Source organism: Thalassophryne amazonica, chromosome 1 (genome assembly GCF_902500255.1).
Source record: "Thalassophryne amazonica chromosome 1, fThaAma1.1, whole genome shotgun sequence".
Lineage (NCBI taxonomy): Eukaryota > Metazoa > Chordata > Actinopteri > Batrachoidiformes > Batrachoididae > Thalassophryne > Thalassophryne amazonica.
Window position 1 is genome coordinate 121,849,869 of NC_047103.1, and position 15,590 is coordinate 121,865,458.

At 39.8% G+C, this 15,590-nt stretch overlaps 1 protein-coding gene across 1 annotated transcript in view; it reads left to right on the forward strand.

Moving 5' to 3' along the window:
• LOC117513706 (potassium voltage-gated channel subfamily H member 3-like) overlaps positions 1-15,590 on the forward strand; it is a 519,543-nt gene that overhangs the window by 138,565 nt on the left and 365,388 nt on the right. The gene's annotated exons all lie outside the window — the stretch shown is intronic.

A 15,590-nucleotide genomic window follows, 5' to 3' on the forward strand; every position in this document is an offset into this window, starting at 1 on the left:
TACTGATTGGGTAGTTGCCAAATGTGAAGCTAAGACATCAGGCAGTCTAGCTTCGAGATCAGTCTTAGTTGAGGAGTTGATGCATCGCCGTAGTGATATATAAGGTTGTTGTTCCACTAAACATGGCAGCGAAACTGTAAACTTAATAAGTGAGTGATCAGAGACCACTGATGTAAGAGGCATGATGTCAATATTCGTTATCACAATACCAGGTGCAAGAACCAGATCCAGGGTATTTCCACTAATGTGCGTCGAGTCCTGAATGCATTGCCGAAATTCTAATGCATCCACAATTTCCATAAACAATTTGCAGAGGGGATCAGAAGGCCTATTTATGTGAATGTTAATGTTATCAATGATCAGAATGTTATCTGCACTAGTTGACAAGTTCAAGATGAATGCACCAAATACATCTAAGAATTCAGAATGTGGGCCAGGAGGCCTATATACAGTGACAAAGTAATACGGCTGATTTTTATACTTCTGACCTTGGCAATGCATAATATCCTGAGCAGAGTGGAGAATCAGATGCTCAAACAAGTTATATTTGTGACCCCCAACAGCTAATAAGCTAAACCTAGATTTATAAATAAGAGCAACACCCCTGCCTTGCTTCGCATCATGAGGGATGTGACTAAATATATATGCTGGTGGGCAGGCTTCATTTAAGGGGAGGACAGCTGTAGGTTTAAGCCAAGTTTCACATAACCCAATTATATCTAAGTGATGATCAATAATTAGATCATTAATCAACAATGACTTTGAGGACAGTGATCTTATGTTAATGAGACCCAGACTAAGGACCTCAGTGGGGTTGACAGTTGAACTGTTTGGATTTAGGGGTGGTTCCAGAGTAGCATATATAAGATGCCTAGAAGTAGGTTTAGGTTTGAGACATTCCACGTGCATTGTAAGTAGCAGATACAAAATCTTTGCTATTGCTGGAACAACCACTGGGCCATCCTCAATTTCAGCATCATCCAATGTAGTAATGGGTATTAAGTTTGCAAAGCATATCCCTCTATGATTTTTATGGACACATCAATGGAAGCAGGCCACAGTCTCAACTTGTTGAATTTCCCTCTCTGGCAGATAAACGGCACTAGCACCATAGTGGATTGTCTGCACTAATTTCCTCGCTAAGATAATGGATTCCATACCCACATTTGTCATAAGCCTTGCAGGGTATCTAATCACCTGCTCTGTGGCCTGCTGTAAATTCCTAATGTTACCCTCCCTGTAGAGCTCTATCTATGTTCGCAGACAAGATGGCGGTGCCTTCCTGAGTAGGTTGGAGGCCGACAGGCATCAGCAAGCCACGGCAGCCCCAGAAAGAAGGCCAGTTATCAATAAAGCTAAAGCCTTGCCTCATCATTACCCCGGGAGGGGAGGGACCAGAGACTATTAATCGATGCTGACACATCTTTCTGGCAAGGTCACAAGTCCTCTCTATGTCCATTTTTGTGACCTTTGAGTGCTTCATCCTGACATCATTGGTGCCGACATGAATAACTATGTGAGTATATCTCATGTCATGTTCCTTAGTCTGTCTTCCCTTCTGCAGTGTCAGCACCCTAAGATGGGATGTAATATAGGGAGCTCTGGCCCCAGGAATACATTCAACGTCAGCCGGCATCTGTAACCTGACTTTGCGGGTGATAGAATCCCCTGCGATATCCTGATACCCTGCTAGATTGAGTGTCACTTCCTTTATTGTCAAGGCCATCAAATCAAAAGAGCATTTATAGTACAGCGGATAACTGTAAGAATCGTTCAAATCTGGTTACAAGCACCAAAATTTGACTGTGTATACCTTTTGGTATTGTAGAAAATAACATTCACCATTTGAATTTTCAATAGGGCGCCAAGTAGGGGTCAATTTAAGAACTGCATAAGGGTAAAAAAAATGTTCCAGTCATATTGAAGGCTATACCACATTATGTGTCTGATCACAGAGATTCCAAAAAGCAATAGTTTTGACTATCAAGAACTGAATGTTCTGGAGTTATGGGGTAAAAACAGCAAGAATGGTGACAAAGGTCAGTTTTAGTTTGTACAGGGGTCAAAAATTAAAGTTGCTCCAGTTTTATTAAAACATGGTGCAAATTATTGGTTGAACTAATAGGATTAACAAATGGAATAGTTCTGACTGTGTTGAATGCTTGGTCTCCAAAATAAAGGTCAAACAATGTCGACGTCCATTGGATTCTATGACATGTGACATACGAGGTCTGTGAGAAAACTATCCGACCTTTTTATTTTTTTCAAAAACTATATGGATTTGAATCATGTGTGCTTGCATCAGACAAGCTTGAACCTTCGTGCGCATGCGTGAGTTTTTTCATGCCTGTCGGTTGCGTCACTCGCCTGTGGGCAGGCTTTGAGTGAGCACTGGTCCACCCCCCTCGTTGGATTTTTATTGTCAGGGAAATGCCTGAGAGGCTGCCGCTTTGCTCCATGAATTTTTTTTCAGAAACTGTTAGAGACAGCCAGTTGGAAACCATTCGAAAGATTCATATGGATTTCGGTGAAGATTCTGTTGGCGTCACACAGATTAAGGAGTGTTAAAACCTTTTTAAAGCCGGCCCACAGCGGCGGAGGGCGCGCGGCGCACCAAGCGGCCATCGACAGGCTGGAATGACCAGATCATTTCTAAATTGAACGCTCTGTTGATCTGGGACATCGTGTGACTACCACAGAAATGGCAAGAGAGCTGGACATAGCACTTTTGCGGCACATTCCACTTTTACAGGAGATTTTGTAATGAAAGACGTGCGGAGGATTTTGTGCGTCGGCACGGAGCTGACACGCTCAACAAAAAAAACACCTCCGTGTTGGAAACCATTCGTAAGATTCAGGCAGCTTTCGGTGGCTTTTCAGTCGAGTGAGTATCCGGGAAATTGTTTAACAGCTGGGTATGTTCCAACTTGTCCTGTGAGACTTCCAACACGGAGGTGGTGTTTGTCCAGTGGCTGTGAGCGGCTGCGTCCCGACCTTGCGAATCCGTCCGCACGAATCCGTCCGCACGTCTTTCATTACAAAATCTCCTTTAACAGTGGAATGTGCCGATAAAGTGCTGATCCCGACCGCTTCTGAAACTTCTCTGCTAGTCACACGACGTCCTGCATCAACAGAGCCTTAAATTTGGAAGTGATCTGCTCGTTCCAGCCTGTCTATGGCCGCTGTGGGCGCGGTGCACCCTCCGTCGCCGTGGGCCATTTTTAATCCAGTTTTAATGGTCCTTAATCCGTGTGATACCGACAGAATCTTCACCGAAATCATCTGAATCTTTCGAATGGTTTTCAACTGGCTGTCTCTAACAGTTTCTGAAAAAAAATTCATTGAGCAAAGAGGCAGCCTATCAGCCATTTCCCTGACAATAAAAATCTGATGAGGGGGGTGGACCAGTGCTCACTCAAAGCCTGCCCACAGGCAAATGACGCAACCGACAGGTGTGAAAAAACTCACGCATGCGCACGAAGGTTCAAGCTTGTCTGATGCAAGCGCACATGATTCAAATCCATATAGTTTTTGAAAAAAATAAAAAGGTTGGATACTTTTCTAACAGACCTCGTATGTTAACATGATAACTAAGCATGACACATGGTGCAAACTATTCCTTTTTAAAATCCTACTAACTCAACCAATAATTTGCATCGTGTTTTACCATAATTGGAGCAACTTTAACTTTTGACCCCTGTACAAACTGGAAGTGACCTTTGTCACTATGCTTGCTGTTTTTACCCCATAACTCCAGAACATTCAGTCACAGATAGTCCAAACTATACCTTTTTGGAATCTTTGTGATCAGACACATAATGTGGTATAGCTTTCAATATGATTGGAACATTGTTTTTTTGTTGACCCGTATGCAGTTCTTCAACTGACCCCTACTTGGCCCCCTATTGAAAATTCAAATGGCTAATGTTATTTTTCTAAAATATGTACCAAAAGGTATACAGAGTCAAACTTTGGTGCTTGTAACTGGATTTGAAGGATTCCTCTGCAAATATTCTGTTATCTGCTGCACTTATATTTCAAACTTCACTCCAGCAATCACAAAAAGAGTCATTTTCTTTACCTATAATTGGACCCTTATTAGTTCGTAGGCCTCGCAGAATCCTTTTCACTCTCATGTAGTCACTCAGCGTAACTGCGTCCAAATAAAGGCGAGTCTCCTTATTTTGGAGGCACTGCAGAGAGCATTGTAGGTCAGAAAGGAGCGGCTGGGATCACACCCACACTGCTGTCAAAGAGTGAATCTTTCAAAATAATGCGGGAGTAATCCTCCTCTGTCAGATCAAGCATTGCTGCAGCGTCCATGTCTGCTGTTATACTCACGGCTGTGGGCGTCAGGGAGTCAATGACAGAGTGCAGCGTTGAAAAATGCAATAATACAGGAAAGACACGTTTGAATTGGATTATACAGTAGGGAGTTTGAGAGAGTTTAAAAAAAAAAATTGGCACATCATTACATGTGACACTTCTAATGGAATTTACATGTTGAAATGCCTCGTGGATTAGCTTATATTGGACAAACTACAAGACCTTTAAAAATAAGAATCTCAGAGCACAGATCTAAGATCCATAATCAGTTTTTTTCTCAATCATGTTGTTGTTAATGCAGGGCATGTGGGCATTATTATTATTATTATTGTGGTTTTACGATTCTGGTATGATGTTTTTATTATAGTGTTCTAATTAAGATAACCACAAGATGTTTTTCATTTTCATTGGATTGGTTGTCAGGTGAGGGCAATTTATAATTAGTTTCAGTACATATACAGGTGTGCTTTGCCACTCACTATGTCTGAAGAAGGGCAGCTACTCGAAACATCACATCACTACTAATAAAGGTTTTTGCATGGGAGCGCTCTGGTTGTGCCGATTTTTCTGATTTTGATCGTTTTTTGTTGATCCACCATGCCTTTTTATACATCTTGGATATGCGTGTCTTTTCTGTATTACTGTGCAGAGAATGAAACAACACTCCTTCTGTGCTCTGAGCTTTTCTGTCCCCTGTTTACCTTCTTCATCTGATTACACATACACCTTTAGTACATGAGATTTTCATGTGTGCAGATTTTATGTATAGTACATGAGTGCTGCCCGGTGAAACTGTTGCACCTTTTGAATGCGCAGTTGTTCTTTTTTTTTTTTTTCAATGTAGCAGACATCAGCTCTTTTTTGATATATGGGCAGAATTTACATTAAGAGGCTAAAAGTGCCTCTGACCATGAATTTGATGCCAGGATTTCAGCAATTAATTCAGCAAAGAACTCAACCATTATATACATGTACATACAGAGAGAGGAAAAAGAGATATTTGTCTCTCCACACACACACACACACACACACACACACACACACACACACACACACACACACACACACACACACACACACACACACACACACACACACACACACACACACACACACACACACACACACACACACAGAAAACAGTGCACCTTGAACGTTTTTGAACCCCTCAAGCTTTTGCTTGTTTGAAAATTTTTAGGTAACCAAAATACAAAACAAAAATTCAGGCTTTTTATATAAAAATTTTAAAAAAATTATGCTCTTTAAACTCACAGTGAAAAGTAATCTCGACATCATGAATTAAATTGCATTTTGCATCACCAGTTATACAGCTTCATGATGAAGTGGTATAAGTGGTGGATTTTTTTTTTCAAGAAAACTTGAAAATTCAGCTACAATTTGCCAGAAGGCACATTGGAGATACAAGCTTGGACTTGATCTGTTTTGTTGAAATAAAATTATTTTTTGCTCCACTCCATTATGAAGCTGTAAGTGAAGATGCATAGTGCAAAACCTGCACTATGCAAAATTTTTCCAGTTGCAGCAACTGAAGGCTATAACTTCTTCAGGGTTGTCTGGGTGTCTTGGTGGCTTTTGTCACTCATCTCCTTCTTGCACAGTCCCTTAGTTTTTGAGAACTGTCAGATCCAGAAAGATTTGCAATCAAGGATTGCAATCAAGTCGCAGGAAACCTTTCAAGCAACACAGTGTATAAATATACACACACACAGACACACACACACACACACATATATATATATATATATATATATATATATATTGGACATACCTTGTATATATATATATATATATATATATATATATATATATATATATATATATTGGACATACCTTGTATATATATATATATATATATATATATATATATATATATATATATATATATATATATATATATATATCCAAGGTATGTCCAAAAAGTAACAGACCTTTTTATTTTTTTCAAAAACTATATGGATTTGAATCACGTGTGATTGCATCAGCCAAGCTTGAACCTTCGTGCGCATGCGTGAGTTTTTTCATGCCTGTCGGTTGCGTCATTCGCCTGTGGGCAGGCTTTGAGTGAGCACTGGTCCACCCCCCTCGTCAGATTTTTTCCGTGTTGGAAGTCTCACAGGACATGTTGTGGCATGTCCAGCTGTTACACAATTTCTCAGATACTCACTTGACTGAAAAGCCATCTGAATCTTCTGAATGGTTTCCAACACGGAGGTGTTTTTTTGTTGTGCGCAATGAGCGGCTCCGTGCTGACGCGCGAAATCCTCCGCACGTCTTTCATTACAAATCTCCTGTAACAGTGGAATGTGCCGAAAAAGTGCTATGTCCAGCTCTCTTGCCATTTCTGTGGTAGTCACATGATGTCCCGGATCAACACAGCGTTCAGTTTAGAAATGATCTGGTCGTTCCAGCCTGTCGATGGCCGCTTGGTGCGCCCGCTCGGTCCGCGTGCCCTCCACCGCTGTGGGCCGTCTTTAAAAAGGTTTTAACACTCCTTAATCCGTGTGACGCCAACAGAATCTTCACCGAAATCCATCTGAATCTTTCGAATGGTTTCCAACTGGCTGTCTTTAACAGTTTCTGAAAAAATTTTCATGGAGCAAAGCGGCAGTGTCTCAGCCATTTCACTGACAATAAAAATCCGACGAGCGGGGTGGACCAGTGCTCACTCAAAGCCTGCCCACAGGCGAATGACGCAACCGACAGGCGTGAAAAAACTCAGGCATGCACACGAAGGTTCAAACTTGGCTGATGCAATCACACGTGATTCAAATCCATATAGTTTTTGACAAAAATAAAAAGGTCCGTTACTTTTTGGACAGACCTCGTATATATATTTCCATCCTTTTTATTGCAACCGGAGGAGAGAACACACTAGACCTTGTGTACACAAACATCAAAGACTTCCACCCTGTGGCCCTCACATCTATCCTAATGAAATGTCTGGAGAGGCTGGTCATGCAGCACATTAAGACCTGTCTCCCTGCAAACCTGGACCCCCTACAGTTTGCATACAGACCCAACTGCTCCACAGAGGATGCTATTTCCACTACACTCCACCTCACGTTGTCACTCCTGGAGAGGAAAAACAGCTATGCCAGGATCCTCTTCATCGACTTCAGCTCGGCGTTCAACACAATCATCCCACAACAGCTGGTGGAAAAGCTGAGGCTGCTGAAGGTCGACACTGGAACCTGTAACTGGATCCTGGACTTCCTCACAAATCGGCAACAGACAGTCAGGGTGGGTCGCTCCATATCAAGATCCATCTCAGTGAGCACAGGCATACCTCAAGGCTGCGTTCTGAGCCCCATGTTGTTCAGCCTGCTCACCCATGACTGCACTGCTAGATTCAGCACCAACCACATTATAAAATTTGCCGACGACACAACGGTAGTGGGTCTCATCCATAATAACGATGAGTCTGCTTACAGGATGGAGGTGGAGCACCTGACAACATGGTGCAGAACTCATAACCTTGCTCTTAATGTGGACAAAACTAAGGAGATGGTGATTAATTTCAGGAGGTCTGTAAAAAAAAACATCACTTGCCGCTGAACGTTGATGGGGCTGCAGTGGAGAGAGTGAACAGCATCAAGTTCTTCAAGTTCTATATCTGATGACCTGTCCTTCTCCACCAATACCATGGCAGTCACTAAGAAAGCATTACAGCGGCTCCACCCTCTCTGCAGACTCAGAAAAGCGGGCCTTCCCACTCCTCATCTTATCACCTTCTATAGGGGCACCATTGAAAGCATCCTAACATCCAGCTTCACTTCCTGGTACGGGTGCTGCAGAGCCTATGAACAACAGCAGCTAAACAGGATAGTGAAGACAGCCAGCAGAATCATTCGTGCCCGTCTTTCTTTCCTGATGGAGCTTTATGAGCAGCGCTGCGCTCGAAAGGCGACCTCCATAATCAAGGACCTTCATCATCGGCCTCATGGCCTGTTCTCCCTCCTGCCATCTTTGAAGCGGTGCAGGAGCATTGGCTGTAAAACCTGCAGGATGATAAACAGCTTCTTTCCACAAGCTGTCCGGCTGGTAAATAGATTGTGTCCCCTTCTATTTACCAAGATAACGTCTATCCCATAGCACTGTTTGACAGTTGTTCACCTGTCAAAAATCACTTAAAGCACTTAAGAATCACTTAAAGCACTTTATGATTATTATGGACAAAAATACACTGAACAGTGATTGTGGTTAATGACCGTGTGACCGCGGCACGTGTGATTGGAATGCTTGCTTACTTTGTCTAATATTTTATTACTTACTTCAGATTATTTTTTTAAGCGCAGCTTTTATTTCTTTATTTTATTTTAATGCACTGCAAGAAAGGAGTTGATGAGAAATTATTTTTCTTTTCATTCAATGTATGTGTATACTTGGTGAAATGACAATAAACCGAATCTTGAATCTTGAATCTTGAATCTTGCTTGCTTGCTTGTTGTGCCTGAGTCACCCAAACCAATATGGTAATAATAAAAAAAATAGGTTGTTCGCCATTCAATCTCTATAAAGAATAAATTTAAATGTGTTATGATCAAGCACCTCAGGTATGTTTACTGTTAAGTACAAGTACTTGGGCATGGTTCAGGAAAAGAAATGTGGTTCTGAATGTGCAAGTGTGAGATATGTACTCACTTGTGCCTTTTCATTGGACTGAGGGTCCCAGTTCACCTAATTTTGAAATGTTGCTGTCACAGTCTTGGATCTTTCACTTCTGCTCTGCAGAGAAGGCAACACTAGTGTGACAAGCATGAGGCCACTTGTTTCAGTAATCACACCGCGTGCAGTTATTCAAGTCACGTAAGCATCAGATTCATAAAAAGTTCTTAAATTCCCAGAGTTACATTCAAGATTGTAGTGCTTATTTTCTCTCTTTGGTGTATGCTGACATTCTCATGAGCACAGTTAACTGTTGCCATGGGCTGCAAACATTAATAAATTACTTTGAAAGGGGATGGCAAGTCGGAGCTCTCTAATAAGTCAAATATGTGTGCTGAAAAGGATAATATTGTTTCAGAAAAAGACAAGCGGGATGAGGGAGGCAGAGAAGAAGGAATGGGAAGAACAAAATAATACAAGAATGAAAGCTTTTTTTGGAGAGAACAGTAGCGTGAGATGACACAGAGTTCATAGAAAAGCAGCAGTCGTGTTAAATTGTCCCTGCTGAGAGAAAGCTTCAAAGTGTACTCAACTGAGTCTGGGTGGGGACACGGAGTGAGACGTTCTTAGAACAATGTGTGCATCCAATTTGTAATGATGTTATAGTTGAAAAAACATACCATGTTGGTGAAATGTTCAGTCATGTCCCCCCACTCCAACCCCACAGTTAAGTAAAGTGTGACGTGAATGTGACTGAAAGTGTAACCAGACAGCTGCGGCTGCGACAGTCATCCTGCAGGCTTTGTGTGTAGTGAGAGTAGTCATTTGTTAGCATTTTACACATATGCCTCCTGTCATGCTTTTCACAAGGCCCTGTTTAAGCCTGAATAAGCAAGTCCCTTCGGCTTCTCGCTTTTTTCACTCTGGGTTACCACAGCAAATCCGAGGAGGATCTGCATGTTGATTTGGCACGTTTTATGCCAGATGCCCTTTCTGATGCAATTCCATATTACATAAGGCTGAATAAGCATTTTTAAATAATTATGAGGTCAATAAGCCACATCGCAGATACCAAACATTCACTTATGGCTCATCAAAATTCTATTTTAAGATATGTATTATAGTTTTAATTGTAAAAATGGTCTGCAGTTGCAATCCTGAACCCACAGTGGTTCCATAGTATGGTGATTATGGCCACACCCAGACCTGAAATAACATGACCTGATATAAAAGTAAAAAATAGAATTTAAAGCAACTGTGTGTTGGATGCAGAGGCGGGAGCAAGTAGGAGTAAGTCACTGTCACATCATTTTCAAGTCATGAATCAGCAAGTCCCAGATTTATTTGTTAAAACCAAAATATACATGACAGTAATTCATGTGTTGGTTTTGTTTTGTTTTTTTTTACAACCAAGCAACCAGTGATGAGGAGGCTCAATTTTCCATAATGCCTTCTGGCATCTGTGAGTTTTAATGCTCAAACTTTCAGAATTATTGCATTACTTTAAAACTTAAAGATATTTGTGATATTTTCACTTGGTAAAAAATGACAGAGTTAATATGAATAAACTGTCCGGAATTACTTTGGTCTTTCAATCAAACCATAAGTCAAACCTGCTTTTCTGTTTATGCCTTTTGCCCACGTCTGGCGGACTGTATGCTATGAATGTAAATGACTCTTCCTTACAGCAGTGGGCAGGGTGCACAAAGACAGAAGCTCTGACTGTTTGTGTTAGGTTTCTGATTGCCTTTGATTCTACTCAGAAGCATCGGTGGTGCCCAAACTCAAAACTGGTTTGTCAGTACCTGACAATGTACCAGAGTCAACACTAAAAGTTATCAGTTATCGGTTAACTGTATCTTCCACTATTTATTTTATTTATTTATTTTTTTTTATCAGTTTATCAGTTTATCACTATAAATGTTAACTTTTCAGTTAAGGGATTAGCGGTTACTGAAGCTAACGTTTTGTTTAGCTGTGCTGACCACTGGTAATGGCATATTGTAATCTGCAACCTCATTACTAGTTGACACAAAAACCTACACACTGTAGCCTTAAAATATAATTACATTGTAACTAAAAAGAAAACACAGATATCAACAACTCAGTTTTAACGATCTAAAATTGGAATTCCGGAGATCTTTGTACAGTTAAATTATGACTGTGGCAGCATGATGTTACTGGAGACACAAAAAACCAAACAGGTTTTAAAATCCAGTTGCACAATCAAGGAATTAAGCTTTTGAGACTTAGAGATCAGTTATAGGTGAAAACTACAAGCACAAAGGACCACAGGCACCGCATGGAAGCAGGAATAATCTGGTACTGCTTTGTGAAACACTTTGTGATGTCATATCTGTGAATGGTGCTGTATCAATAAAATTTACTTACTAACTAGGCTTTAGCCTACTGCTAATGTCATTCTATGTACTAAGAATTAATAAATGTGCAAAGAACACTTTAATTGGAAAGTTGGAGAAGAAAATCACATTAAATGCTCATTCATTATGGGTATGCAGTGGTGGGCACAGATAACCAAAAAATTACTTCAGTAACAGATAATCAGATAGCTGAAAAGTTATCTTTGATAAAGATAAAATAGTAAACCACCCAAAAATGTATTGGAAGCTACAGATAATCGATAACTTCCAGTATTGTCTATGGTACATTTACAACTACTAATAAAACCAATTTAAGTCTTAATGCCACAATAGCTTCTACTAATATTAAAAGTAACACAACATACCCAAACAATGAGACCACACTTTTTTCTTTGACCATTCTGCCTCTGCTGGAAGCTCTTGTTTACTACAGAACTGCCAGTACAGAGGCAATCTGAGAGCAGCCATAAAGGCAGCTCTCTATCAATCTCAATGCTCCGGTCAGGCGGAGGTCTTGAAAAATAAAGTCATACTGACTTACGGTTTTGATTTATAAATAACATTAATACCGATAGAATAACTCCATTAATGTCAATTCTGTTATTTGTACAAAGTTAAAATATAGCATATATCTTTTAATGTTGAATAATGCACTAATTCTGAGATTTGTAACAAATACAGGCAAAGGATTCTGGTAAAAGTGCCTCTGCTAACCACTGATTGGTTCAGTCATTCATTATGTAAACCAACACGTTAATGTGATGTCTGTCATGTGTTGGTGTTTACAGATAAATGTCCTTTTGAAAAATATTCCATTTTTTTATTTGTAAAAACAGGCATTTTTACAGAGCCCTGGAAGTGTCATCGCAAAATGTTTTGCATGTGGAGAGAATGTGCGCACGTTTTATGATGTTGTAAAACGTGCTTTACACTGTGCAAGATGATTTTTCATGCAGGAATTTTTTGGACCGAGTTTCAGGTTAATCACGCGTCCTGCATCGTGTAGTGTATATGGAGTAACAAGCTGCATTTAACATCTCAGGACCACCTCCTGATCGCCGATCGTATGGTCCAATGAAAATCAAACCTTCCATCCACCCATCCATCCATTTTCTTCCGCTTTATCCGGAGTCGGGTCGCGGGGTCAGCAGCTCAAGCCGTCGTGAGGTTATCCTCCTGCTGAAAAGCTACAAGCATCCAACCGCTCGCACCTCGCACTATGCCTGTGCAAACACTGCAGAGCTGTCTTGTAATGTTATTATTATTATTTTTTTTTGCTGTTGTTTTGTTTTGTTTTTAAACTTCATTTGTAAAAAAAAAAAAAAAAAAAAAAAAAAAAAAAAGCCATTTGCAAAGCCAAAAAGTTGATTTGACAATCATCTGATATAACCAGACGCTTAGTACTTAGGGTGAATACTGCCATGAACACTACTGGCCAGTAGATGGCAGTAGAGGCCTTGAAAACAAAATTCCAGATAATCCCTGTCTGATACATTTAAAATGCGTGGAATTTAACAAACGCAAATACAATAACAACGTCTATAAACCCAGAGAATATATTCACAACAGTTTTAGGCACTAGAGTTTAATGCTGTTGTCCGTGGAGCCTGAACAGAGTGTCTGAAATGCATTTGTCCTGTCATGAATGTACTGAGATTACATCATCCTACCCATAATGCACTGGGCATAGCATGTGCTCACAAAACCTTAAAAATTAGCACATTACTTTAAAACTAAAACATATATCTGATATTTTCACTTTATAAAACTTCAGACATGACAGTAATTTTAAATAACTTGTCCAAAATTAGTTTGGTTAAAATTTGAACCATAAGTTAAAAATGTATGCCTTTGGATGACTTAGGTGATATTGCCAGCATATTGGTATAGTGTTAAAAGAAATGATTTTTTTCTATTTTGGCCATTTCTCCTTTGTCTACAGAGGACAGAGATGCTTTTCATAGAAGCAGCTCTCTTCTGTTATAAAACTTTTAACAGGTAGGTGCTGAACTTTTTTTAATTTTTAAAAATGCTTATCGCTGTTCAGCTTTGTTTACTTTGTTTATCAGTCTAAAAGTTATTGGACAGAAATTAATCGGAAGATAATTGGTCCGATAATGGCTTTTAAAGTTATCTAAAAAGATAATCTGATAATGAAAATATTATCTTCGATAATTATCTGTTATCGGATTATCGGAAGTGTGCCCACCACTGTGGGTATGTGGCTTCAGATTTGCAGATTATAATAACATTGTAACATCCATGTAAATATCGTTGCACAGTGGCAGGTCGCACTGATGAGAATTCTGTGCAAGACGTGTCTTAGTTGTTAGTTGTTGTTGTTAGTTATCACCAACAATTAGATGGGTCATTTTGAAAATGCTAAATTTTTGGGATTGAGTTGCAGATATCTGAAGTAAAACCATATTTGGATGTCTGTTGTATCATTAACCCTCTGGAGTCTTGGCTATTTTGGGGTGTTTTTGACATCTTTTGGTTTTACCTTCATAATTTACCTTACAAAAATGTTTACCTGGAATTGTTTGGTGTCATTTTTTTCAGCACAACCTCACCTGTGTGACTTGATAGTTTTTCTTTCATTCTGACATACTGCATTAAAACAGTGACCCAGTATTCACCCCAAAATGTAATTTGAATCAGAAAAGAGTTAGGTTTGTTTTACTGTGAAAACCAGAAATTTTTTAACAAACCATTTTCATAACTTAGAATGCAAATTGAAATAGTAAACTTCAAAATTATATGTAAAAATGTAGCATAAACAAAGTTATATACAACAATTCACATTAAAATGCAGGAAATGCATGGCTATTTACGTGCAATAAGATGCCACACAAATTATATTTGTGCCACTCAGAAAAAAAAAAAAAAAATCAGAAGCTCCAAAAATTTGTGCAGATATTCCACCTCAATATCCATGTGTATTTTTCCCTAATTCCTTGTTTTTGTAGCATTTTTTATTGGTATTGGTACAGACTATCCTGACTGTATTAGTAACCAAAAAAAAAAAAAAAAACAATAGAAAAAAATGTTTTGGACTTTGGGTGTGGGGTGTGTGTGTGTGTTTGTGTGTGTGTGTGTGTGTGGGAGAGGCTCTACCTGAGCTCCTGTGTTCTCCGGCCCTGGAGCCTGCTTAGTGCTGGGGCAGTGTGTGCCTCCATCCTGCTGTGCTCCAAGAAACGCCTGAGTCCTGAAGAACATGGAACGAGAAGCGTGCAGTCCCGTCCACTGTGCAAATCTGTGCAGACAGATCAGTGAATCCACCTGCTCTTCTTTGTCCAGACGAGAACAATAAAGTCCACTTCATCAGCAGATTGATCATGCTCTGGTTCAGCTTCTGATGACGCGCTCCACGCTTCGATCGTCTTCATGCAGTTCAAAAAAAGAGAGACTTTACGCGTTGTTCCAAGATGCCTGATTATTTTGATGCACTAAATAAATAAAAAAACTACACCATACACTAACTACACACGCTAAAACACTCCACCACACACACTAAAACACACTCCAAGCATGGCAAATATCACAGCTTTCAAAACTGATTGCTTTCTCCTTTTTGCTCCGCATGAAACCATACTTCAGTCAGCAACCAAATTACGTGGATTGGGGATCATTGTTTATTTGGTAATATATTTTACACCAGTGATAAAGAAAAATATGTATTTGTTTACCTGACGCAAGTGTGTCAGGTGACACATGTGCGATGTCATCAAGCCCACGTGAAGCTAGTGAATGTACTTGGTTAGTTTCTCAGTTTTCCACCAATGGTAACACCCCTTTCTCCTGCTGCAGTTGAGGAAGTCTTGTTTCATTACAACTCTCTCGCTTGTCCAGCTGAAAGGAGGAAATGAGTCGTTTTGCTGCAGCTGTCTGCAAAACGCGCAGCGAATATGATAATATAATCCCCCCAAAAACCTTGTGTAATTTATTAATCATAATTCAAGTTATTCAAGCCTATGAACAAAATTTAAAAAGTGGTTTGTAGGTTGAATTCTCCATGTTCAACATGCATTCAAATGGACACTCAGAGTGGAGCAGATTGTGTGCTAAGTCTGCTTAATTAGGTCATGTGACTTTTAATGTGAGGGTGTGTCATTCGCTTCCAGAGGGTTAATGGGATTCCAATTATCCAAACTGTATTCAGCAGCATCTTAAATGACCATTTTAACTTGTCACATTGTAATTACAAATAACATTTGTAGGTATTTTAACCCCCAAACATTCTAAGTACATCTCCAT